The sequence below is a fragment of the Macadamia integrifolia genome, chromosome 2, assembly GCF_013358625.1.
Source record: "Macadamia integrifolia cultivar HAES 741 chromosome 2, SCU_Mint_v3, whole genome shotgun sequence".
Taxonomy (NCBI): domain Eukaryota; kingdom Viridiplantae; phylum Streptophyta; class Magnoliopsida; order Proteales; family Proteaceae; genus Macadamia; species Macadamia integrifolia.
Window position 1 is genome coordinate 41,594,083 of NC_056558.1, and position 27,543 is coordinate 41,621,625.

Below are 27,543 nucleotides of genomic sequence, written 5' to 3' on the forward strand. Positions count from 1 at the left end.
TCTCTTCTAATCATGTGTTGAAATGATACTCAGAGGACTGTATTATGGGCTTTTACACAGGCAAAAAGCTAGCTACTGATGGCAGAGAGGGAGGAGGGAGACGAGGAATTGCCAAGGGATGCAAAGATAGTCAAATCATTGCTGAAATCAATGGGTGTCCGGGAATATGAGCCCCGTGTGGTGCACCAGTTCCTTGAACTGTGGTATCGTTATGTTGGTGATGTTTTGACAGATGCATTGGTGTACTCCGAACATGCTGGCAAGCCTGCAATTGACTGTGATGATGTCAAGCTTGCCATCCAGACAAAAGTCAACTTCAGCTTCTCCCAACCCCCACCTCGAGAGGTAATCTTTCGCATTGATTCCTGGAAACGTATTTTTGTTGTTCCCAATAAAAAGTTGTGTCCTGCACAGTCACTTCAGTGCTCATGAATTCTTAAGATTGAATTACTAAAAAATATCCAACACAGCAATTTATTTCTGTGAAACTATTCCAAAGCTTGGTTTCTGATCCTGACATGGACATTATTATTCTCAAACTGTGTAGAGTTGAATTTTTCTGCCATTTCAGATCCTTGAAGACTTGTTACGTGGGTTTAGTATAGTGCATTAGGTTATATTCTTATCCAGCATTAGATCAGTAGATAAATTCTCAAAATTCAAATGGAATTGAATGGGGAAACAGGATTTCCATACTAATAAATCGTTTTTACCATCACACCACTCCCTTTGAATTTGGCTCCTCTGCGTAACTCTAGACATTCTAAAATCTTTTTTGAACCTATTTAAACCAAGCATTCTTTTTATGGGCTAGATCCAATCTCCTATTCCCCGCAGAAGAGAAGAATTTAGCGTACCTCCTTTCAAGAAGGGAGGTTTTTCGACCTACTGATTGCAGCTTTCTCCAGAGCTTCAGAAAAGCGTTTAAAGAAAAAAAAAAAACAAAAGGCTCGAATGGTACAATCCATGATAAGGAGGAGCAACAGAACACAGAAAGTACACCTAAAAGAACAGGGTAGTATAGACTTATCCAAGGAGGACCCAACAGGTGGACAAGAAAGAGGAAAATTTAAATGCCCTCACCCAGCAACAAGAGGAAATAATCAAGAAAAAATTTGGATGACCATGTGAAAACTATCTGTGATTATACTGAGTTTGAGTGGGCATTGGGAAAGCAAGGAGCTCAGAAGCCCAAAGAACGTCTTGAAGCACAGTTTCCAAAGTCACAGCTTACACTGCTCCAGTAAGTATCTTCTGGCAAAATCTGCTTATGCTCCACCCGAAGATGATGTAGGTGGTTGCAGTAACAATGCTGATTCTGATGATCAGAATGGCCATAAAGTGATCAGTGAGGTCACAAAAGGTGATGCTAGGTCCTTCCCTAGGAATGGAAGGCAAATGTTAAACGTTGGCTGGTGCATTCTAGTTCTTGGCCCATTGCAGTGCAGTGTGCAAAGTTTTCTAAACCCAGAGATAGTTTTGGTTATTTGTCTTTGATTAACAGACCAGTCTTGTTATTCATCCAACAAAAAAAAAAAAAAAAAAAAACAGACCAGTCTTGTTCCTGTTGTTGTTGATGTTGAAAGAAACCTCTACAAGTTCTTGATTTTATCAATAGCTCTGGCTTCATTGATTCTCGGATGTTCGTTTTCTTGCATTAGATCCTGCAAAGAAATAGCTTTCTCTGCTAGACTATTTTTGAGTTGGTAATTCTCAGTCCTGGCATTCTCTGCAGCTTCCTTTGCAACATTAGCCTCATTCAGTGTTTATTTTGAGTATATCTCACTGTTTGTTGTTTTCTTCCTTTGACACCTTGGTAATGTGCTCTGCCTCCCTCGTTGATTCTAATAATTTTTTGTTCTCTTGTTATATGTCATGAAACTCCTCCTCGGTTCCTTTATACAATTAATAAACCCAATTTCTTTTCTGTTCCAGGCCAAGTTTGATTCCTCAGCTTCTAATCTCAGTCTCTCAGCTTCACTTTGATCTGATTATTTTATTTCTTTGCTTTCTACACAATTCTCCTCTGTGCTTTTCATGATCTGCTGGAAGTGTTCTATCTCTCTCATTGCATTCTTTCTTTCAGATTGGCTTGAGATGAGTTTTCCCCCTTTGCCTCATTGACCTCTGTTGAGACTTTCCCTAAGGGCTAAGGGCTAATGCCAGATCATCCATGGCCTTCCTATTCTTCTATTCTGTATTTGTAGCTAACTTCAGTTCAGTTGTAAGAAGGTTCAACTCCTGGCCTAAAGCTCGGGACATTTTTTATTGAGAGGGATTTTCTGTACTACTTTGCTCAGCTGACCTTTCCAAGTTTTCAACCTTCTCATTGAGACAGGTTATACAAAAGTTTCATTTTTAAGTTTGAAAATTTTCACTTCCCTTTCCCTTAATTTCTTCTGGAAACAAAGCCTTGGGGAGTCAAATATGTGGGGAAAAAGTTCTTAATATTTGTCAGGTTCTAATATGGGAAAAAGCTAATGATCTAATGATTTGTGATGCATCAAACAGGTTCTACTCGAGTTGGCTAGGAACAGGAACAAAACCCCATTGCCAAAGTCTATTGCAGGGCCAGGGATCCCGCTCCCACCTGAACAGGACATATTGATCAGCCCAAGAAGCAAATTTCTCAAACAGTTGAAGAAACAGAGGAAGATGAAGAGGCAACTACAACTAACCCAAATCCTCCCCAAGAATCAACAACAGACTTGCAGATGCAAAATCCCCAAAGGGTGTCATTTCCCTTTCAGGCAAAGCGTCCAAGGTAGGGTTGTCGACAGTTCAACTAGACAGCTTGTTCATTAATTTGGTTTAAGCAGTCAGCACAGTTTGTTTATGGGTATATGTTCTGCATATTATATAGGTATTATGAATATTTATTCTGAATAAAAGTAGGTGAGTTTTGATATTTGATGGTTCATTGTTAGTTTAATTATAGATTGTTGTTACCCTTTTACAGATTTGAATCCTTTTTGTCTTACAAAATCCTCATTCCAACTGTGCCATCAGGCAGGCTCCCCTCGCCCACCCCCACCCCTCAAAAAAAAAAAAAAAAAACGGCCACCATCAAACTGACGATAGGGGATGTGAACGCAATTTGGTATTAAGAAGGGGGTGTCTCTATAATAGTGGCATTCTCTAAGGGGTGAAGTTGTAAATTATCCTTATTTTTATGATTGTAGTGGTCAATGTTTGCATATAATGTTCAATCATTGATGGTTGTTTTCGGTCCTTCGAGGTATAAATCTGGTTACGTATTTTCTCTGAGAATTTATTTCTTGATTAATTATTGTTCTTTCCCGGTTGAATAGGCTTTCAAGATTCCTTCAAGAATTAGGGTTTTATTTGATCTTCTTGTTTGTCAAGAATTAGGGTTTTATTTGTGTTTATTTGGTTCAATTTGCGGGGGAGTTTTTTGAAACGAGTTGATAATTGCAACAGTCAGCACCTCCTTCAGTCATTTCCGCATTTCCGCAATCACTTGTAAGGTAAGCTTCTCCTCGCTAATGGGTTTCTCTCCACATTCTTTTGGGTTCACAAAGTCTGTGATTCCAAATTTATTTGCTACGAGTTAAATAATGAAGATGCTCTATTCTTCATTCTTAATCTGGTTTATTGGTGGATAACTCAGTAGTAGATAATGCAAAAGTTAGGGATAGGGAGCATCAAACCTATCTTAGGTTTTTCAGGATTGAGGTCTATAACGGTTCTAAGTCCGAGAATGGTGGCTCTAATATCATTTATTGGGAAAATATGACCGAAGGATCTTCCCTTCTCAGACCTTAGAACACACTATTTAAAGAGAGTTATCACAAACAAAGAATAGGAATTAGAGAGCCTTTTACTTTTAGGGACTGAAACAATACTCCTATTGTGGTTTGGGAAGCCTCCATAAGTTTTCAGGTTCCTCGCACTTGAAGATCGGTCCTACGAACAAAGTCATGAACAACCTAGACCTCTTCTGTAGTCTCCCACAACTCTGTGAGGAAGTTGTGTTCTCACGTTGTGTGATTACAGGGACCATAACGATTACTTATAGTATCCCACTCAGCCCTAACTACTCCCACAATAGGTGGGCTGGGTCTATCTCTCTAAGTGGGCTGAACCACCATGGGCCCAATGGATCACTGACATTAGTGTAGCCCACAAAACCCAACATACAATGCCTGTCATGACAGCTCTCTTAGATTGCTTGTATGAAAAGAATCCTCGCTACAAATATAAAGAGTACACTCCATCCATCTCCATTGGATATATTCTGCTCATCCCAAGACTCCACATTCTCTCATCTCAAACTCCCATGATGCTATCAACGTCATGCAATACTATGCAACTTAGAGAGAGAGAGAGAGAGAGAGAGAGAGAGAGAGAGAGAATGTTTGACACTTGATAACAATGACAGGTATTGTTGATATATATGAGTTGTTAGGACGGTTCGCGGGGTTTCTATTTATAGAAACTATGAATAGAAGGCTAAGCCCTCCTCAACAAGTTGTTGAGTTTATGGCACACTTGGCAGGCTTGTTTGATAGTGTTGGTATCCCATTTTAGCAAATCTGGCCTACAAGAAAAGCATGTATTAAGGGAGCGATCGATCTGAAGTCAATCTATTGATCTATTGTGTTAAGAAGCTGACCGGTAATCAAGTTGACCAAAAAATGACAAACCTGTATTAAGGGGTTGATTGGTTAGAATGACTATTAGGTTGATTGAGCAGACTGATCAAATATTGTTAGACCGACCAATCAGGCTGACCGTATTACCGACCAGTCACGCTAACTGAATACGGTTTGGATGATTGATGCACGAAGTAAACCAAGGTTAAGTTTTTATTAGTTTGAGGGGGTAACACTTGTACAATTTAAACTAGTTCAAGCAGTTATAACTATTCAAGTTGTGCAAATCAGACTATAAAAGGGATTTCAATAGAAGAAGAAAGATGTCTCCAAAAAATCAAACAACAACACAATGCATCATTTATCTTTTTCTTTTCAAGTAGACTAGTTTTAGTCTTTATTTTTACGTTTCCTTAGAAGATTAGTCTTTTCTTTGTATTTTTCTTAACAGATTAATTCCGTTTCTTAGCCAAGGCCATGACGGCCCATGCTTTGTCATGACTGTCTCAATGACCATGACGGCCTATGTTTCGTCATGGTTTTCTCGGTTTACATTCATGGTAGTCCTTTGTTTTTCCATGATTGATGTAATGGATTTTGTTCTTCTTGGACCAATTTTAATGAATGGAAGGCCTCTTCTATTTCATTATATGAGTTTCCTTTCAATTTTAAGTCCTTGGAGCAATCGAGGCATGGAAATACCTCACTTTCTCCCTCGTTAGGAATCAGTAAATATTTCATGATTGTTCTCTCGAGTCTGTACGACTCTAGCACGCCCACGCACATAACCATTTTGCCTTGTATCTATTACCAATTTGTAGCCAATAGATAGGTTCTTACCAAAATAAAAGTTTTACTTGATAGGTCCTAAATCTTATTCAAACGGCCACCAAAAAATCAGTAAAAAACCAGATCAAATCATAATAAAGATTTTTGAAACTCCAACAAACAATGTAATGTGAAACATGTGCTTCACCCATGTGGGATCATAAGGTCTTCTCCGCTGAGCCAGGATCCAGTGGACAATTGATGGATACCATGTAAAGTGGGGATTGTCCCCATGTGGGGAGAGAATCCAGAGTCCTACTAAATCTGGATCTCATCCCCTCATGGGGATGAGACCCATTGGATCTGGATTCCATCCCCATGTGGGGATCACCACCATAGTGGATCCTATCCCCTCTTGGAGAGAGATTCCAAACTCCTATTGAATCTAAACTCATCCCCTTATGAGGATCCATCGTTCATAGGGAATAGGACCCATCTCTACCACATAGAACCCAGATCCTGTGGATAGTGGATATGGACTCCTATTGAATCAAAATCCCACCCGACACGAGGATCCACCATCCATGGGGTGTTTGATGCACACCAATGGATATGGGTCCCATGTGCCGTCGTCCCCAAGTGGGGAAAGAATTCATACTTCTGCTGAATTTAGATCGTATCCCCATGTAGGGATGGAACCATCCCTAAACAGGGATCCACCATCCATTCATGGGGTGTGGGACCCTCCTCTAGCACGCAGGACCCACACCTTATGGATTATGGATCCTATATGAGGATGGTCTCCACATAGGGAAAGAATACAGACTGCTTACTTTAGGAGCTTTCAGGGTTCCTTTCTCAGGTACAAAGCTCTTTCTTCTTATTCTTCTTTTCCAGCTGATCAAATAAATTATTTATATATTTATGGGTAGGAGAATGTTACCTGCTTATGCAGCCACTACATCAGCTTGTACACCAAGGGGAGGCCACGTAGATGCATCTTCAGAGCATTGAGGGGCAATATAGTCTTTTCGTACCCGCTTTGCCTAGACAAAGACACATAAGTGGGTAGCTTTTTTCCTTTATTTATTTTCTTATTTTGTTATGAATCAAACAATTTTATTGGCTCATGTCTAAGCTTTTGAAATCAAACTCAGAGGTAAGTTATGGCACCACGGTACCTGCATCATCATCTAAAAAGGGGTGTATACGTGGGGTGAGCTTTCCAACTTGCTCAGCGAGGGGTGAGGTCAAGCACATCCAAGCAAGACAATAGCAGTAATAATTTATGATGCATGATTGTAAAAATTAAACACATATTCCATGATACTCATGATGTGATACCCTACTTTTTAAACCCGGTCTAATTACACGGTTGACCCGGTTTAACCATGTAGGACCCAAACCGGAGAGGGTTAAGGCGGGTTCCTTATGGACCATGATGGCAAGGGTGACTTTGAACATCGGTTGGCCAGACAAGTCTAAGTCAGTGCCAGAGGAGACGGGTGTACCCAAGTCGTGTACATGCACATATCATAAGGCCATGTACGGATAAAGCTAGTATGTAACCGCATCCTAAAGCGCATACGTATAATATACCTTGCGCCGAGGGTGAGATTCATGCTGAGAGTCGAATTCCACCAAAATCTCACTTGTTGGCCAATTTTTGGCCCTCAGGTGGGCGGTCATAGGTGGGCGCATCCGCCCACCTAAGTGACCCACCCATGTGCTACTAATGATTTTAAGAAAGTATAAATAGCTTTATTTGTGTTTTTCAATACCTCATTTATTACACGGGAAGTTGGTGAGAAGATTTAAGAGGAGAGAGGAGAGAGAAGAGAAGGGAGAAAAGAGAACGAAGAAGAAGAAAGGGGAAGGAAGAGGAGGAAGAAATGGATTTAAGCGGCGCCAAGGTTTGATCTTCCCATTCCGACGTCGGAAGAGTGATCTCTAATACGAGATCTTCGTTTAGAGGTGAGCGAAGGCTATATTCCTTAAACTTTCACCATACCCAAGTAAAACCCTTGATTTGGGTAGAGTTTCTTGAGGTCTTGTAAATCCCCCTTGAGATGATGAATCTAAGGTTTAATAGATGGTCTATGTGTTGATTTTGAAGAATTTGAAGAAGTGTTTACAAGGCTGGAGAAGCATTGGTGATTTGAAGTGATTTTGGGGTTTTTGAAATAGTTCTTGAGCAAGAAGGTAAGATGGCTTCCATTCCTTAAATCTAACCTAGATCTAGGTTAGAATCATCTTATGAGACCTTGAATGTGTGGAAAATGGATTTGGAAAAGCCCCATTTGACTCCTCAAAGGTTGGGGAAGGTTTTAGAAAAAAGGGTATTTTTTCGCCAAGACCGGTGGACCAAACGGCCCGCCTGAGAGGGCAGGCCCTCGGGGCCAACCGGCGGGCCCCTACCGGTGGGCCGATCGATGGGCCAACCTGCTCACCGGTCCTAGCTGACCCTTGGCCTCCACCGGTGGGCCCCTACCGATGGGCCGACCTGCCTACCGATCATGACCGGTGGGTCGACCCGCCCACCTGTGAAGACCGGTGGGTTGTCCGACCCACCCGAGAGGCTCCCAACGTGATTTTTTTATCCAAATGGACCTAAAACAGACGTGCGACCTTCTTTTAGGATTCTAAATGTGATTTTGTCATCAAATCTTGTTAGTGTTGACCCCAAAGTGGTGAAATGCTAATCCCATTCACTTGTGATAAGTTCACCAAAATTTACGCTTCTCGCACCGGATCTCACCCGTACCGGGCGTGAATCTTTGTACACAACAGGTAAGTGGGGAGAGGATGTTTGGCCTTATTTTAAGGTTTGTTTGGCATTTATTAAATTGTATCTAGACTAGCCATGTCATCATGCAAATTATATATAGTTTAGTCATCCTCATATTATTATGACATGTGTGTTGTGTTTATTTTCTCAATGTCAAATGATCATGTGATTATGTGATGAATGATGACATCATTGTGCATAATGCATTAATAGACTAGATGCCATAGTCGGCTTGAAAACGAGTGCATTGGTGGCCCGTAGAATGGGACGCGGTGGTACTATGCAATCGTACTATGTCATATATGAGCATGCATTTTAGGATTATCATCTTCCCATGCTACGACCCTTCCCAACAGGGGTTGAGGTGTTGGGTTACCATTTGGGGGGAAGCAGTGGTCGTAGTTGTCAGGTCACTATGGCGGTTAGACATACGCCCAGCTAGTCATTAGGACAGTCGGCAACCTCAGTGGTATATTGAAGAGGGCCAATCGTACTGCTTTAAAATTGCTAGAGTCAGCACCTTTATTTTCTTTCATTTACTTTTATGTTGAGAGCCGGTGGTCGGCATGCTTTAATTTTTCGAGTACTCACGGTGGGCCTTCCCCGACAGCCCTATGGGCGTATTGGGGGATGGAGTTCGCGGCTCGTACCCGGAGTATACGCGTACTGTGGTTATAGTAGCACTAAACCAAATACTTAATAATGTTGTTTAGGTGGATGTGATTTAAAATGAATTACATAGCATATAGTGCATATGGTTGTGTTTGTTGTGTGGACTGTTGTGTGGTCCTTCTTTTCACTTACTGAGCTAGTGAGCTCATCCCACGTGTACACCTCTTTTAGATGATTTTGCAGGTCACCAGCCTGAAGATCAAGGGTCGGGGCCTACAGTTGAATTCCCCGAAGAGGATTGGTGGGTCCCCGAGGACTATGAGCATGGCACAGATTGCACGTGCGAGGGCTGTGCTGTGGGACCACAGCAGTGACTCCATGCAGGGTTATTTTTTTATTCTTTTGATGATCCCTTTTGTGTACTTGATACGTGAATTGTTATTCTTTTTGTGTAAATATCATACCTGTCGGCCCACATGTATTTATCTATGTACTACAATTTAGGTATCAAGTATATTGGGGATATTTACAGGTAAATTAAGTCTTCCGCTGAACTATTGAACATTATCTTAGTTGTGTGTATGCTATGGTTGGATACTGTATCAGATGATCCTAGCAGGTTTGGGTTAACCGGAGTTTACCCAGTCACCGATCCGGTTCTGTGTGAACGGGGTGTGACACATGATGCAGTTCATTTATTTATTATCCATCTAATAATACAAACTAAGTCTAGTAAATGCTACTACGACGCATTAGGATGTATCCTTCGTCTCGGAACCGCCATCGACTACTCAAGGATACAAACCCTAGCTGTGAATAGAAGCCTGTCAGTCCACGTATGCATCCATGGGTCACCCAGAAAACCCCTGATAACCTCCTTGCAATCACGGCACCAGTACATCAATGGTCATGTAAGATAGGTTCCTACCTCCGACTACAATCACATCGTACCGCGGGTATGGCATTCCAAAAAGGCACATCAAACATACCATAATGGGTTATCCAACACCTCAACCCCTGTTGGCAAGGGTTCGTATCATAGGGAGTGATACCTAACCACATATATGCTACATGCCTTCATAGTGATACTGTTAGTATGAATTACACGATACCGACAAGACCTCGGCCACAAAGTTTAATCCATCTCTGAATACAGTCCCAGGTACATGATACTAGCAAGACCTTGGCCACAAAGTAAAACCCAAGACCGTTTACCTAATTTAGCATACATATCACAGTTGAGTATGGACTACGCGACACCGGTACCAATCATTGGCCATGAAGCACATCCATTTCAAAATGCATCACTGGGTACACGATACCAGTGAGACCTTGGGCACAAAGTGTAACCCGTGACTACAACTAAATCTAATGCACATAATTAATGCATGAATGCAACATATATACTGTAATCATTACACCGGTACCACCTCGGCCACCCCAGATTCTGTCTCACACACAACCAAACACACGGCGATCACGATATCGATACCACCTTGGCCACATCGGATCTCGTCATACATCCCCATACAATTCATATCATAATCATAAATGACAAATGTAACATATCATCACCGCATTTGAGTAATTACAATTAAACATATAATTCTAAGCATGTGAGCAATTTAATAATAATAAACATTCCAAAAATAAACATAGTCTATCCCTCACCTGGTTTATGATCTGGTGTGTTCGAGTTCAAGTACGGCCACCGATCGGTCAAATCAATTTAGGCTTTGGGGCACGTGCGCATCACTGTCCTTGACACAAAGGGAATCGTACATCAATAAGCATCGGGAACATCAAGAGGAACCCACATAGATCACCCCCAAAGGGCACAGACACTGTCCCCAAGTGACAGTACTGTCACCGGAAACACCCATCGAAAACAGGGCATTTTCACCGAAAATATCAGTCCTATTTCTGGTGGAGAAGGCAAAGAGCATATAAGGCTCGTATGTCCACTGGAAATTTACCACCAGAAGCAAACCTGTGGATCTGGTGGGCTATTTCCAATGGTAGTTCAGAACAGTCCACCCATTTTGGAGCTTTCCAGCTTGGGTCTGATCACTGGGATTTGTTCCATGGAATTTATAGGGGATGTTCCTAAGCCAATAAAATTCTGATTCCACTGAGCCATTTGGGAGATACGTTGATTGAAAGATCAAAACCCTAGTTGGTCTTTTGGCAATTCATGTTGTCGGAGCTTATCGGGCTTGGTTCTAGCTCAGTAGCAACACCGGGAGGGTAGAACATGCATTCTACAACCTTAACATAGTTTGTACACTAAGAGTCCACCCATACCTAGCTTTGTCTAGTTCAAAATAAACAGAGAGAGTGGTATGGGAGGTTATACTTACCTCCGACAATGATTTATGCAACAAGGCGGCAACTGGCACCAAGGTAGGCCTCCAACCTTCTTCTTCTTCCTCTTCTTCTTCTTTCCTCTCCTCTTTCTCTCCTCTCCTATGTTGAGCACAAGGGAAATGAGGAAATAAATCCTCATTTCCCAACTTATAACTTAAGTGGACCTTAAGGTCTGTTTGGATTGGACCCCTTTTGGAACAATTGGGTTAAAATGAATTTTGGGGCACGAGGATCCAACCATTTAGGTCCGTAAAGTGCTCATGTCAATACCAGTAGTGTGGAGGATGATTTGGGATCATTCGAAACCATTTACGATGTGAGTGACGGGAACCACAAGCATTAGAACCCCGATAACTACCTGTCAACCCACCAGAAATAGGCAACAGATCCAAACCCAGGCTGCTTTTGATGGCTTGTTTCCGGTGGTTGTCTTGATAGCTTGTTGTCCCATGGTTGGTCTTGCATGGGTGGTTGCCCTCGGATATGCTCAAGGCCATTCAGTAATTTTTTATGCGTACCAGAATTCAAGTGTGGGGAGTCGGGTCACTTACCGTCTGGAATCGGAAGGTATGAATCCCCTCTAGTTAGATAGGCATGCAAAGCACAAACATTTGGGGTCATCCCTACCCCCTTGGTAATGCATAGCTATGTGTCAAAACCCAGTCGTACTTTCGATCTTTGATCCGAGGTCTGTCATAATAGTTCAAATTAAACCGGATTAGGACACGGTCCCAACTATAACTCATATCCAAGGCACATGCTCAGAGTAGGTCGTTTAATGTCTAAATAGTCCTTTCCGACAGACCATCGGTCTGAGGGTGAAAGGCAGTGCTGAAATCCAACCGTGTGCCCATAGCCTTCTACACACATGTCTCGAACATAGAAGTGAACCTAGGATCTCGATCAAAGATGATACTAACCGACACACCATGCAATCTGATGATGTTATCGACATACAACTTGGCCAACTTGTCCATAAAAAATGTGATCTTGATTGGGATAAAGTGAGCTGCATTGGTCAAGCGGTCCACAACTACCCAAATGGCATCCATACCCTTCTGTGTACGGGGTAGACCTGTGACGAAGTCCATGGTAATATTCTCCCATTTCCACTCCGGAATAGGTAGGGACTCTAATAACCTATGGGGCCTCTATCTCTCAGCCTTGACTTGCTGGCATGTGAGGCATCTAGACACATGCATGGCCACATCATTCTTTATTCCTTTCCACTAGTAGGAGCCTTTGAGGTTCTTGTACATTTTAGTGCTACCGGGGTGAATGGAGTATGGAGAGCTATGTGCCTCTCAAAACTGTGTCTCTCAAATCACCATCACTGGGCACACACAACCTCCCTTTAAACTGGAGAATTCCGCTTTCAGTTACAGAGAAATCATGGTCCTTTTGAGTTCCTTCATGGCACTCTGCTATCAGCTTCTGCAACTCTACATTAGTAACCTGAGCCATAGTGATCCTATCCACCAATCTAGGTTGTACCACCAATGTCGATAGTGACAAGGTGACACACTCTACTAATAGTTCCAAGTCTAGTTTCCTAACCTCCTCTAGGAGATACTCATTGGTGGTCAGTGATGCAAGAGTCAGTGACTGGGATTTTTGGTTGAGTGCATTAGCTACCACATTGGCCTTTCCTGGGTGATAGTGAATAGTATAATCATAATCCTTTATCAGCTCTAACCAACGCCTCTATCTCATGTTGAGCTCTTTTTGGGTGAAGAAGTACATGAGGCTCTTATGGTCACTAAAGATCTCACTCTTCTCACCATACAGGTAGTGTCTCTAGATTTTCAGTGCAAAAATCATAGCTATAAACTCCAAATCATGGGTGGGGTAGTTCTTCTCATAATCCTTCAACTGACGGGATGCATAAGCAATGACTTTCCCGTGCTGCATCAATATACAACCCAATCCCATCTTGGAGGCATCACTATAAACAACCATATCACCTGTACTGATCAGAAACTGGAGTTGACACCAACCTTTGCCTTAGCTCCTTGAAGCTCTTCTCACAAGCATCAGACCACTCAAATTTTACACCCTTTCGTGTGAGTCGGGTCATCGGAGTAGCAATGCGAGAGAAGTTCTCAATAAACCTCCTGTAGTATCCGGCCAATCCCAGAAAACTATGTATGTCTACTACACTCTTGGGAGTCTCTCATTCTATAACTGCCTTCACCTTTCCTGGATCAACCTCTATGCTTGTCTGAAACAATGTGGCCTAGGAATGCCACCTGTGATAGTCAAAACTTGCACTTGTTGAATTTGGCATAGAGTTGCTTCTCCCTCAGCCGTTGCAGTACTAACCTCAGGTGAATGGCATGTTCCTCTACACTCTTGGAGTAGACTAAAATGTCATCAATGAATACTATCACAAACTTATCTAGGACATCCTAGAATACCCGATTCATCAAATCCATAAATACAGCTGGTGTATTGGTCAATCCAAATGACATTACCAAGAATTCATAATGTCTATACCTTGATCTGAAGGCTGTCTTACTGACATCACTATCCTTGATCCTGAGCTGGTGGTAGCCCGATCTAAGGTTGATCTTGGAGAACATCTTGGCACCCTGCAACTGATCAAATAAATCATCTATCCTTGGCAAAGGATACCGGTTCTTGATGGTTATCTTATTAAGCTCCCGGTAATTAATACACAATCTCATACTTCTGTCTTTCTTCTTGACAAACAATATCGGTGCTCCCCATGGAGATACACTAGGTCTAATGAATCCCTTCTTTAGAGGGTCTTGAAGTTGCACCTGCAATTCCTTCAACTCTGTGGGGGCCATGTAGTAAGGGGCCTTTGACACTGGTGCCAAGCCGGGGAGTAGGTTTATAGCAAACTCTATCTCTCAGTTCAGGGGCAAACCTATCAAGTCATCTGAGAATACATCAGGAAATTCCCTCACTACATCAAACTCGGTCAATGGCCTAATCTCTATCTCAGTATCTATCACAGATGCTAAGTAACCTTGACATCCCTCATCTAATAGCTTCTTCATCTGGAGCACGGATATGATAACCTTCTTGGGTTTCCTGAGCTTATCCCCTTGGAATACAAACTCATCATCATCACAAGGTCTGAAAATGATAATCTTCTCTACACATAGCACACTGGCTCTGTATGCGAACAACCAATCCATTCCTAAAATCACATTGAAGTCGGTCATATCCAACTCGATTAAGTGAGCATTCAACTCATGATCACCTATGGTCACTGGACAAGGCTCATAAATATAGTTCAAACCCACTACACTTCCTCTAGGGGTGCTTACAGCCAAACATTGAGTAGGGTGCATCACCTGGTAGTGTAGGGTGCATCACCTGGCATAGTGTAGGGTACCACCTCGGCCACACTGGATCCCATCATACATCTCCATACAATTCATATCATAATCGTAAATAAAAAATGTAACATATCATCATCGCATTTGAGTAATTACAATTAAACATATAATTCTAAGCATGTGAGCAATTTAATAATAATAAAAATTTTAAAAATAAACACAGTCCATCCCTCACCTGGTTTACGATTGGGTGTGTTTGGGTTTAAGTACGACCACCAATCAATCAAATCAATTCTGGCTTCGGGGCACGTGCACATCACTGTCCTAGACACAAAGGGAATTGTACATTAGTACACGTCTGGAACATTGGGAGGGACCAACACAGGTCACCCCCTAAAGGGTACAGACACTGTCCCCAAGTGACAATACTATCACCGAAAACACCCACTAGAAATAGGGTATTTCCACTAAAAATATCAGTCCTGTTTCTGGTGGGGAAGACAGAGAGCACATAAGGCTCATATGTCCACTGGAAATATACCACCAGAAGCAGACCCAGTGGATCCGGTGGGCTATTTCTAGTGGTGGTTCAGAACAGTCCACCCATTTTGGGGCTTTCCTACTCTAGCCGGATCGTTGGGATTTGCTTTGTGGAGTCTGTAGGGGATGTTCCTAGAATCATTCTAAGCCAATAAAATCCCAATTCCACTAAGCCATTTGGGAGATACGTCGATCAAACGATCTAAACCCTAGTTGGTCTTTTGCCAATACATGTTACCGGAGCTCATCGGGCTTGAACAACATCGGGAGGGTAGAACACGCATTCTACAATCTTAACATGGTTTGTACACTAAGATTCCACCCATACCTAGATTTTTCTAGGTCGAAATGAAGAGAGAGAGAGTGGTATGGGAGGTTATACTTACCTCCAACAACAAGGCAGCAGCCGGCACCAAGGTAGGCCTCCAACCTTCTTTTTCTTCCTCTTCTTCTTCTTTCCTCTCCTTTTTCTCTCCTCTCCTACGTTGAGCACAAGGGAAATGATGAAATGAATCCTCATTTCCCAAATTATAACTTAAGTGGACCTTAGGTTCTGTTTGGGTTGGACCCCTTTTGGAACAATCGGGGTAAAATGAATTTCAGGGCACGAGGACCCGACCATTTAGGTCTATAAAGTGCTTATGTTATGAGGAAGGTGTGGAGGATGATTTGGGATCATCCAAAATCATTTACGATGCGAGTGGTGGGAACCACGGGCATCAGAACCCCAACAGGAACCTATCAACCCACCAAAAACAGGCACTGGATCCAGGCCCAGGTTGCTTCCGGTGGCTTATTTCCAGGGGCTGTCTTGACAGCTTGCTATCCCATGGCTAGTCTTGCACGGGTGGCTGCCCTCGGACATGCCCAAGGCCATTCGGTAATTTTTTATGCGTGTCGGAATTCAAGTGTGAGGAATTGGGTCACTTACCGTCTGGAATTTGAAGGTATAAATCCCACCCAGTAGATAGGCATGCAATGCATAAACATATGGGGTCATCTCTACCCCCTTAGCAATGCACAGCTACGAGTCAAAACCCGATCGTACTTCTGATCTCTGATCCGAGTCCTGTCACAACAGTTCAAATTAGACCGAACTAGGGCACGGATGTAACATATTTTGTCAGCTTATGGTACCCCACCCAAATCCCCATCGATCCTTATCTTTTGTCTCTAATTTCTCTTTTCCATCAATTACCCCTCTCTTTATCTTAATTCCAAGTCTACCCCTACCTCCTACATTGATATCCTTTGTGGTTTAAAGTGAAATTCAAGTAATTACAATTCCTGCGTCCTTTGACTAAGAAGAAAGAAGAAAAGCAAGGCTGGCCGATAGATCAGGATCTTTTATTAGATATTCTTTAGCAGATGCAGTTGGTGAAATGCAACAACTTTGCACGGATTTCAAATCCATAACACTCTACCTTCAACCACTTGATCTCAGTCATTGAATAATAGGTAGACGAACCAGAACATGAATCACCAGAGGTAGAAGATGAGATGGCATTATTGAAAGTTGAAGATCCACTTGTGGAAGATTTTAAATCAATTGATCTCTTCAGTGAACTGATTAATTTTATTTTCCTGAGTCACTACTTCACCGATGAACTTCGCGTAATGAATTTCATACCATTCGATCTTGGTTTCAATAGTGATTTCATATAGGCAAGGATGGATGCTGATCGATTTGTGTTGATTCTCCCAACTCGTGGATGGGTTGTTCTTAACATCGGGGGAATTGATGTAGATATGCATCCATGGATCGATCCATACCCATCTGGGTATCCAACGAGAGATGAACCGGATCCATATTGAGTCCTTAGTCTAGTAGGATTTTAGAAATTTAGTTTATTAGGAAGATTGTCTTTGATTTTATTTTATTCACTTTATTTTAGCAATTTAGGTACACATAGGAGTTAGAGAGTCAATTTGCAATTTGTTTCCTTATTTAGGGTAGTTTCTTATTTCAGTTGAGTTTCTATTTTATGTCTTGTATTTTCCTTTAAATTGGTTCAATAGACAAGTTAGATTAAAGAAGATATTAATTGAGTGAGTATTTGTGAAGCCTGCGGGCGTGTGTGAATGATTCTTCTTTCTCCCCCCTTTCTTAGTGCGATTCTCCCTCACCCTGCAACTCTGAGACCCTCTCAGGGATTTCTTCCCTACCCCTACCCCTACCGGCCCTCCATCACTTAGACTTGTTGGAAAGTTGGTTTTATGTTATACCTAATACAAAGTCTCATATAAAAATAAAATCATTTAGCAAATCAAACTTATTATAGAACAAGAGCATTTCTCTAAATGTTGATTTTTTATGACTTAATGTTGATTTTTTATGATTTGATATAGCTAAATGTTGACTTTTAATGACTTGATGTAGTTTAATGTTGATTTTTTTATGATACAAGGTATATGTAGCTTACTAAATAATTTTAGAAAATAGTAAAAAATAAAAAATAATACTTGGTCGCCTTGTTTGCCTTAAGGCGGGCGCCTTTTTACCTAAGAGCTTAAACAGCCCTTCAATGCCTTCGTTAGCCTTGATGCCATGCCAACTATGCTTGAGGATGTCTTCCAACATATTCATTCAATCCTCTGATCCTTTAATTTCCCCCTTCTAGATATCCTTTGATATACTCGTGTGAAGTGGATGGTAATGTAGAACCCGATGATGATGTTGATATTTCCGAACATTGAGATGAAGGTGGTGTATGTTGTATGGAAGAGATGGATGTTTTTTTCTTTTAGCCATACAAACATACCACATCCATGGTCGTCAATCTATGTGACAAATAAATATGATTAGAGTAATCTTAACAATTTCATGTGAAAAAAAAAAAAAAAAGCAATCCTTTAACTACAGATTTTCTTCTAACAACAAGACATTGGAAGTTAGTTTCACTTTTAAGTTTGAACACCCACTAATATTCAATTATTCATGTTGTTTGCCTTCTAGTATGTCAACTATCCTAAGACAATGTTTCACTTTCTTGATTAACTGAAAAATACAAATCATTTTCCTTTCCGAATTAACTACTATATGTTTGAAAACTTGACTAGAAGTCACCCAACAATCGATGCCACAAACCTAACCTCAAAACAGTTTTATCCACTAGCGTACTAATAACAAAATGAAGAAGAAAACAACGAAAGATCGTCTCATTTCAATCCTTATAGAAGATGAAGGAGAATTATGTAATACATTAAAGGAGATAGGATATGTGAATTCATTGATAGTCTGCGCATCAATGCATTAGTTTGCACATCAAACTCTTTCTCATTTACAAACTAAGGTGCTTGAAATGAGTTGAAACAAGCCTAGAAACTCAACAAATTAAAAGTAAAACCAAGTTCAACACCAATGTTATCACATTTGGAATCCTAATAGGGGTTATCTCTGGAGTCAACCAAGGTCAATAACTCATTCTCAAAGTATTGCATCTAGAGAATGTCATGAAAGTTAGTCATAACCATTCTTCAAAGTATATTTCTTTTATTCAGAAAGTCACAAGGGTGGATTTTGGTGGGACAGTGTTGATTAAAAGAGTACCATTGTATATTTTTTGCCACTCCAAATCAAACCTACAAAGCAGTATGATGTAGAATCGAGGCTGAACCGAGTTGACACTTCGGGAAATCTCAATCGAGACGAATCGGAACAGATTTGATTATTGGAATTAGTATGATATCTTAGGATTTACTTTATTTAGGAAGTAATGAGTTATTTTATTTAGGGATGATATGTAATCCTTTATTTTGGGTGGTTATTAGTCAATTAGGTGAGTTACCAATTTAAGTTTTATTATGTTTCTAATTTCATTAATAGAATCTAAGAAGCAAATTAGAAGATGTTATTTTAGTCTTAGATTTTTATTAGGCAAGTTTAATTTCAGTTTATTATATAAAGGCATGTAGCCGATGGGTATAGTAGTGTTGAAATGAATTGAATTTTTAGTTGAAACCTTGGTGGTTCCAATTGGTCACATGACCTTCTTCCCCCTTGTGCGAATTTTTCTCTTCTTCCCTGCACTCTGAGTTCACTTAGGAATTCTTTCCCTTCCTCTATAGGCCCTCCATCAAGTGGTATCAGAGCCGAAGAATCCATCTCCTTTGTTCTCTTTTCTTTCCCTATTTTCTTCCCCTTCTCAGTTCTGGTTTCTATAAAGACTGAGAACAGCAATAAAAAAAAAAAATTCTCTGTTCAAATAGAGATTCGAGTCCTTTCCCATAACCCTCCTCTGTCTTCCAGCAGTTCTCACCCTTCCCTAACCTTGTTGAAGTAACCATCTCCCTTTCCTTTCCTCATCGTAACCCCATCCCAAACCTGTGAAAAAAAAACTTGTTGAAACCCCAACCTGGCTGAAACCTCTCACCTGCACCCCTGTGATTTTCAATCAAATCCTTCCCCTTCTTCTAGGGTTCTGCCTGCAAAAAAAAAAAAAAAAAAAAGAGGAGGAAAATAGCAAGAAGAAAGAAGTGAGAAAGAAGAAAGAAGACGACTAAGGTTGGGAGAGATTTGTTCAATCTCTTTCATTCTTTCTTCTTCATCTCTGAAATTTCTAGTGAAGGTGCATCCGGCAGTGGTGTGTCTATACCTAATTTATTGGATCCTAAAATCAACCCTGCAGCGCGAGTTCATCCTCTAGCCATTGTTGATTCAGTACTACTGCCTAGGCATTACAGTATCGATATCTGGGAGGGTGACTATTTTTTTTTTCGTTGGACTATCATCTCGGATCTATAGGGCTAAAGAAAATCGAGGTTTTCCATCAATCTCAGCTTCATCAGAGTACCAGCAGGGAAGATCAACACTTTGAAAATTTCTGGTCCTCTGCCAAGTCGAGTCAAGACTCCAGAGGTTGAAGAATCTGTTTCCTTCCCTTCCATTCCCCCACGATCTGTTATTTTTCCTTTAACTTTTTCTAAATTTTCAGAATTACCCCTCCTTTCCTATTTTATTCCCCATTGTCCTATTCTTTTCTTGCTTCGACATATACCCCTGCCTCATACGTGATATGTTGGTTGGTTTATAACTGGACTTCAATTATTTACAATTCGTCCATCCTTGAAAAAAAAAACCCTCCATATTTACAGTTCTGCCACCCACTTGATTATTAGAGTTGGTGTCTTATTTTTGTGAGGCCCATAGTCATTTTGACATAAGATTGGTCATGGATTCTTTGTGTTCAAATTTTGAGTGTGGTTGCCCAATGGGAAGTCTGCTAAATTGTTAATTGATGAGCTACTAAATGATAATTTTTGTCTCCAAATCCATGGTGGATATATTGTCAGAGACTAGTTAGATTATTTTTAAGTTGGAGGATAATGTATTTATTGAATTTTTTGTTCCTCCTTATTATGATAGTGCTTTTTGTGAAGTGTTTTGACTCTCCTTAGTGCATCATTAAATTGGGTCGAGGTTGGTTGGAACAAAAAAGTGTGTTCTTGATCATGACAACAATGTTTGCACCCTCCAAGCTTACCACATACGTCAAAAATTTGATCTTCATGGATTGGTTAAGTCAAATAAAGTAATACCCCATAGTACAACCATAAGATGAACTAGAGGCATCAACACAAATGGAAGACCGTCCTATTATGGAACATGTGATGACATTGGAAAGTGAGAAAATTATGGATCAAGTAATGAAGGATATCAATGCAGTACCAGTTATTCACCATCATGAATTCCTTTTTTCTTATGATTTTTCAGACTTGAATGCACCTCCAAAGCTTCACATCATGGATTTTGTTCGTGATGCAGATGACGAGCACTTCACCCCTGTTCGTGAGTTTCTATTGTTATCATTCTTTAAAATCCATGGATGAGTTTTTCTTAACATCGGGAGAGTTGATGCAAAATCGAGGCTGAACCAAGTTGACACTTCGGGAAATCTCAATCGAGACAAACCGGATCCGATTTGAATTTTGGAATTAGTAGGATATCTTAGGATTTATTTTATTTAGGAAGTAATGAATTATTTTATTTAGGAATGATATATAATCCTTTATTTTGGGTGGTTATTAGTCAATTGGGGGAGTTACCATTTTGAGTTTTATTATGTTTCTAATTTCAACAATAATGACAATAACAAAGCCTTGTCCCAACTTAATGGGGTCGGCTACATGAATCCAAGCAAAGCCAAAGAAATAGAAAATAAGAAGGCATTAAAAGAGACAGAATAGTAATTACTAACAAAGTAGTACACAGCTAAAATGGGTCCACTACATGGATCTTAGCCCTCCAATCCACTCTATTTAGAGCCATACTTGGGATAAGACCTAATTTGTACATGTCTTTCCTCACAACCTCTCCTACAGTCTTTTTTGGCCTACCTCTAGCTCTTTTGAATCCTTCTATCTGAATCAAGTCACTCCTCCTTACTGATGCAGCCGGTGGCCTTCGTTGAGCATGCTCAAACCATCTCAAATAACATTATCAAAGCTTGTCAGGAATTGGGGCAACCCCCAGATCCGCTCTAATTTGTTCATTCCTTACCTTATCTCTTCTAGTTTTTCCACACATCCATCATAGCATTCTCATTTTTACTACCCTTAGCTTATCAATATGTTGCTTCTTGATGGCCCAATATTCCAACCCATACATCATAGCCAAGTGCACAACTGTGCTATAGAATTTTTCCTTAAGTTTAACCGGTACACGTTTATCACACAAGACTCCAGACGCACTCCTCCACTTTGTCCATCCCACTTTGATCCTATATGAAATATCATCCTCTATACCTCCTTCTTTATTAATGATAGATCCCAAATATCTAAAATAGTTACTTTATTTAACCTCTCTTCCTTCAATATTCACCTCGACATTATCTCTCGTAGAGTGGCTAAAGTTACGCATCACATATTCAGTCTTCGATCTGCTTATCTTAAGGCCTCTTATTTTCAAGGAAGCTCTCCATCGCTCTAGTTTAGCATTGAGTCATGATTTTATGTAATCTAATAAAACCATATCATCCGTAAAAAGCATACACCAAGGGATGTCACCTTGTATATCTTTTTTCAACTCATCTAGAACAAGAGCGAACAAATAGGGGCTTAGAGCGGACACTTGGTGTAACCCAATAGAAATAGGGAACTTGCAACCTCGGCCACTCTTGGTGCTCACACTTGTTACCACATCATCATATATATCTTTAATTATTTCCACATATTTGCTCGACACCATTCTCTTATCTAGGACATGCCATATTAAATCTCTAGGAACTCTGTCGTAGGCTTTTTCCAAGTCAATGAAGCCCATATGGAGGTCCTTCTGACCAGCTCTAAAGGTTTTCATAATTCTTCTAAGGAGGTATATAGCTTCAGTTGAAGATCTCCCTGGCATAAAACCAAATTGGTTATCCGAGACTCCTGATTCTCTTCTCAAGTGCACTTCAATAACTTTCTCCCAAAGCTTCATTGTGTGGCTCATAAGTTTTATACCTCTATAGTTATTGCAATCTTGGATATCTTCTTTATTCTTATAAATGGGGGTTACAAAACTTCTTCTCCACTCATCAGGCATCTTCTTTGTACTCATAATCTTGTTAAAAAGATTAGTTAACCAAGATACACCACTGAGCCCTAAGCTCTTCCAAACTTCTATAGGGACGTCGTCTGGGCTTGGAGTCTTTCCAGACTTCATCTTTCTTAAGGCCTCCTTAACCTTTGAAACTCCAATCCTTCTTACATATCTATGTCTAGTGTTGTCCCGATGAGAAGGGTGCTCAATAGTGTAAGATCCACTCAGGTTATCTCCATTTAAAAGCTTGGAAAAATAATCACTCCATCTTGTCATGATGCCTACATCCTTAACAAGCACTCTACCACCTTCATCCTTGATACACCTGACATGCTCTAGATCTTTGCTCTTCATGTCTCTCAACTTAGCTAACTTATATATAGCTTTTTCCCCAGCTTTAGTGTTCAGGTTACAGTAGAACTCATCATATTTCTTCGCCTTTGTTTTTCCCACCAATATTCTAGCTTCTTTTCTAGAAGAGTAATATTTATTTTTATCTTCATCTTCCTTATTCCTTTGCTGAGTCTTAAAACAGACCTTCTTATGCTTGATGGCATTTTGGAACTCCTCACCCCACCACCAAGTCTCTCTAAAGTCATGCCCGATGCCTCTCGATTCTCCTGGGACCTCTTTAGCGACATTCATTATATAGGTTGTCATCTTGGACCACATCGCATTGGAGTCTCCTTCACTATCCCACTTACTATGTTTGACCACTTTATCAGTAAAAGTATCATGTACGTCTTCTTTTAGTCTCCATCATCTAATCTTAGGGCAAACCGGATTCCTTGATTTACGAATCTGAGAGCAGAACTGTATATCCAAGACTACCAATCTATGTTGCGATATTAAGCTCTCCCCCGGGATAACCTTGCAATCTTTACACAACAATTTATCGGCCCTTCTGGTAAGAAAGAGGTTAATTTGGCTGGAATAAAGTCCACTTCTATAGGTAACAAGGTGTTCCTCTCGTTTTTCAAAAAAAGTATTCAAAATAGGTAGATCATAGGCTACCACAAAATCTAAAACTGAAATCCCCTCCTCGTTCCTCTCCCCAACACCAAATCCTCCATGCACATCTTTAGAACCTCGTCGATCCTTCCCAATGTGTTCACTGAGATCCCCTCCTAAGATAATCTTTTCATCATGTCGAAAGCTTTGCACTAGTCCATCCATATCTTCCTAAAATTGTGCTTTACTAGCTTCATCCATCCCTACTTGTGGAGCATAAGCGCTAATTATGTTGACAACCTCATTCTCCAACATCATCTTTATTGCAATGATCCTATCCCCCAATGTCTTCACATCCACGACATCATTCTTTAGGTCTTTGTCCACTACGATGCCCACTCCACCTCTATGGCTATAATCTTCCGAGTACCAAAGTTTGAAGTCCTCTAAGGCCATAGCTTTCTTACTCTTCCATCTTGTCTCTTGAATACAAACAATATTAATCCTTCTTCTCCTAATGACATCTATAAGCTCTAGGTTCTTACCCGTTAAGGATCCAATGTTCCAGGTAGCAAGTCGGATCCTACACTTGTGAACTACATTTGTAACAAGTTGGTGAGACGTGAAATCATAATCAAAGAGAGGTTATAAAACAAAAACAAAATGGATCCATGCAAAAGGTGAGCTGCCTACCTGACGCATCACTATAGGGAAAATAGATAATTTAAACAAACGAAAAAATGAAAACAAGAGATCCAGGGGGTGTTGATGATTTAAGAACCCATATCACGCATAATAAAAAGTGTTAGCTCAAGTAACGCCAAGTACTAAGATTCTACATCAATGAATACATTCAAGGACAAAGAAGAATGTTCAATCTACACTTATCAACCAAACGATAAATAAGGGCATCAAGTATAGCAGACCACACAGGGATGGAGTTCCAAGATCAATGTACGTATATGGGGCTAATTAAGCATGGGCAACAAATAAAGTAGCAATTGTAAGGGATCAGCTAGCACCATAAAACAGATGACAATACTACTCACAACTACAGTAAGTCCCTTACTACACAGGGAACTCACGAAACCTCGAGGAGTTCAGCATATGGCGGTATTACAACTTGGCGCCGAACGTACTAGGTTGTATCTTAGCTGCTGGGGGTGTAGCGTAGAAAAGTAGTTCTTACCAAGTATCTGGGTCAAGTCTAAGGTGGTGGGGGGAGTGGTCAAGGAGCTATAAGATGAGGGTTTGCAAGCCCCTAAGTCGATTCAATGGGTGAGGCAAGGTAGCCGAACCATAGAGTATTCAGCTACAAGGTGGAATTGATGAGAGGGATTATCTTAGAGAAATACCATGCGGGGTGAAAGTAGTAGGAGAAAGCCTTGAGGAGTGGGTTGAGATGAGGGGGGTAAGGGAGAGTCACGGAGGGTGGGTGTGTCAACCAGAGTGAGGGAGAATCATATATCGGTCAACCAAAATGCAGAAGAGAATTTTGGGAAGATAGGTCAGAAGCGGAGGCTCGAGAAGTGGGTGTGCTCACGGCAGGAAGAAGAGAAGGTTTATTTCGGTTGAGGAAGTGTAGATAGGAAATTTGAGGGAAGAAATCAGGGAGTGGGGGTGATTCAGTAAGAGGATAAGATGAGGGCGAGTTCAATTCTAAGGTAGGGTACGAAGAAATCAAGGGCAGTAGAGAAGATTTGGCAGATCTATGAGAGGGTCGGTTGATCGGGAGTTCAAGTATGTAGAAATCTAAGATGTAGGAGAGATTTTGGGGAAGAGATGGGTTGGCAGGTAGATAGGGTTAGAGAAGACCAGGCAACACAATAGTTAGGAGAAATTGAGGGTAAGAGAGGTTCGGAAGATGATATGGGTCAGCGCTAAGGTAGAGAGGGATCAGGCTATGAAATAGAGTGAGCTAAAGAGGAGAGTCGAGGGTTGAAAATAGAGAAAATAGCGAGAAGGAGGGTGTAGTTAAGATACAGTTATACTTACCTGGTAAGAGTCTTACCGACCGCCACTGCCTGAGAAAGGGGTGGGGAGTAAGCACTTTATCGCCAGAGAAGCCGGAGTCAAGAACTAGCCGTTGAGAGCGAATTAGAAGTTGCTATTTCAATCTTAGATGTTTATTAGGCAAGTTTAATTTCAGTTTATTATATAAAGGCATGTAACCGATGGGTATAGTAATGTTGAATTGAATTGAATTTTTGGTTGAAACCTTGGTGGTTCCAATTAGTCATGTGACCTTCTTCCCCCTTGTGTGAATTCTTCTCTTCTCCCCTGCACTCTGAGTTCACTTAGGGATTTTTTTCCCTTCCTCTACAGGCCCTCCATCACAGTAATGTTAAGGAAGGGCATTACAATCAATCACATCAAATATAAGAGCACATGTAGTCAAGGAAATACCATAAGAAAGGAAAGGAAATATCTCTTTGATATTCTCAATATATATATATATATATAAGGAGTGCATGGGCTATACTGAATGAAGCTAAATATTGGAAAGGCAACATGTTACCTGTTTGATTGTCGTAAAAGAAACAAAAAACTGATGGTTTGATCTCCATAAAGCTCTGTGTTGACTTAGCAGTAATGGCTACTAGTGACACATGCACATCAACACTTCTATGTACGTAGAATATGGACCACCAAAACCAAACTCCCTTTAACAAAGTTGCCAAGCAAAGGTACTAAGGGAACCTGTATTCATATCATAGCTAATAGGAGAAATGATACGAAGGGGACCTCTCTCATTCCTCTCTATGTCTTTAGTTCCCACCTTCCCCTATCAATGTATCTTTTTCCTGTTTTCATAATCGGTTGGTTGTGCTTGTGTTATGGTCCAAGCTGTTGAGGGAGACATCGCCACAAGGGTGGCTGAGCTGGCAACGAAGACTCCAGAAGCAACTCCCATCCCAATGAGCGTTAGACAGAGGACGAGGCCATTAGCATTAGAGGATTACGTGTAAAGGAGGAATAACAGAAAATAGACCTGTAACTGCTTTTGGTTAGAGAGGACATATAAGATGTAATGGGATGAGAGTAGAGGCAATTAGAAAAAGATTATTCTTCTCCTTTCTTCTTTTGCTCAAGGAGGTCACTACCCTCAAAGTAGTATTCTGTAATTTCTTCTTGAATCTAGTTAAGAATCAACGAAGTTTTCCTAGAGAACCATAACAACTTGCAGCTACAACCATATCACTTCTGTCCTCCTGGGTTTGTGCATCCGCTAACAATTATCCATGAACTCAGTTATCAACAACTTATCTAGAGAAAGTTCCTATCACATCACCACCACTACCAAAACTAGTTGGAGGGTGGAACAGATTCTTCAGTAGGAACAAAGCATCAACCAGAGCATTCAAAAAGCAATAATCAAACAAACACATTACCAAAACCAATTGGGAGGGTGGAATAGATTATCTTCAGTAGGAACAAAGCATCAACACAGAGCATTCAAACATTTGATCGATTGACTTATAGATAAATTGAAAAGCAATAATCAATCAAACAAAAAACAACTATAGTTTTTATAATGTGAGATAGTGTACCTGCTGTAGTGGAGTTGAACAAAAAAATTGAAATTTCAGACATTTTAGGGTTGAGAAAGGGTAGAATATTCTGAAGCATTTGATTGTTTAGAGGAGTTTCACCAAAAGAACTAAGACGATTTCAGTACCTTGAAGATATGAGAGACAAGAGAGATAGAGAGCAGGGATTTCACCATAAAGGTTCCAGCCGAAGGGATCTCTTCCGATGTTGAGAGGGGTTTCACCAAAAGGGTTCCAAGGGAAAGTAACGTTTCTTCACTGCAATGTCAAACAAAGCTAGTGTAGACCAGGGTTGAGGGAGAGCAGGGATCAAACGCAACTGAACTCCTTTGTCAAGCAAGAATGTTTGCGGGTGGAGGGGTTTCACCAAATAGGGTTCCAGAGAGTGTGGAATGTCTCGTTTCTAGCAGGGGCAACCGAAGCTACTCCATGCCAGAGTTGAGCGAGAGAAGGGATCAAAGGGAGCCAAGGCTTTTTTCGAATAGGGATCTTTGCAAGAGAGCAGGTTCACAAGGCC

General features: G+C 40.7%; 1 long non-coding RNA gene and 1 pseudogene across 1 annotated transcript; one reads left to right on the plus strand and one right to left on the minus strand.

The window, feature by feature from the left end:
- On the minus strand, positions 1-27,543 carry LOC122058217. Its single transcript, XR_006133706.1, has 3 exons — positions 27,155-27,543; positions 6,328-6,430; positions 1-406 (listed from the first exon to the last, which is right to left on the minus strand). It is a non-coding gene; the product is annotated as an uncharacterized LOC122058217 (long non-coding RNA).
- On the plus strand, positions 79-2,768 carry LOC122058211 (annotated as a pseudogene).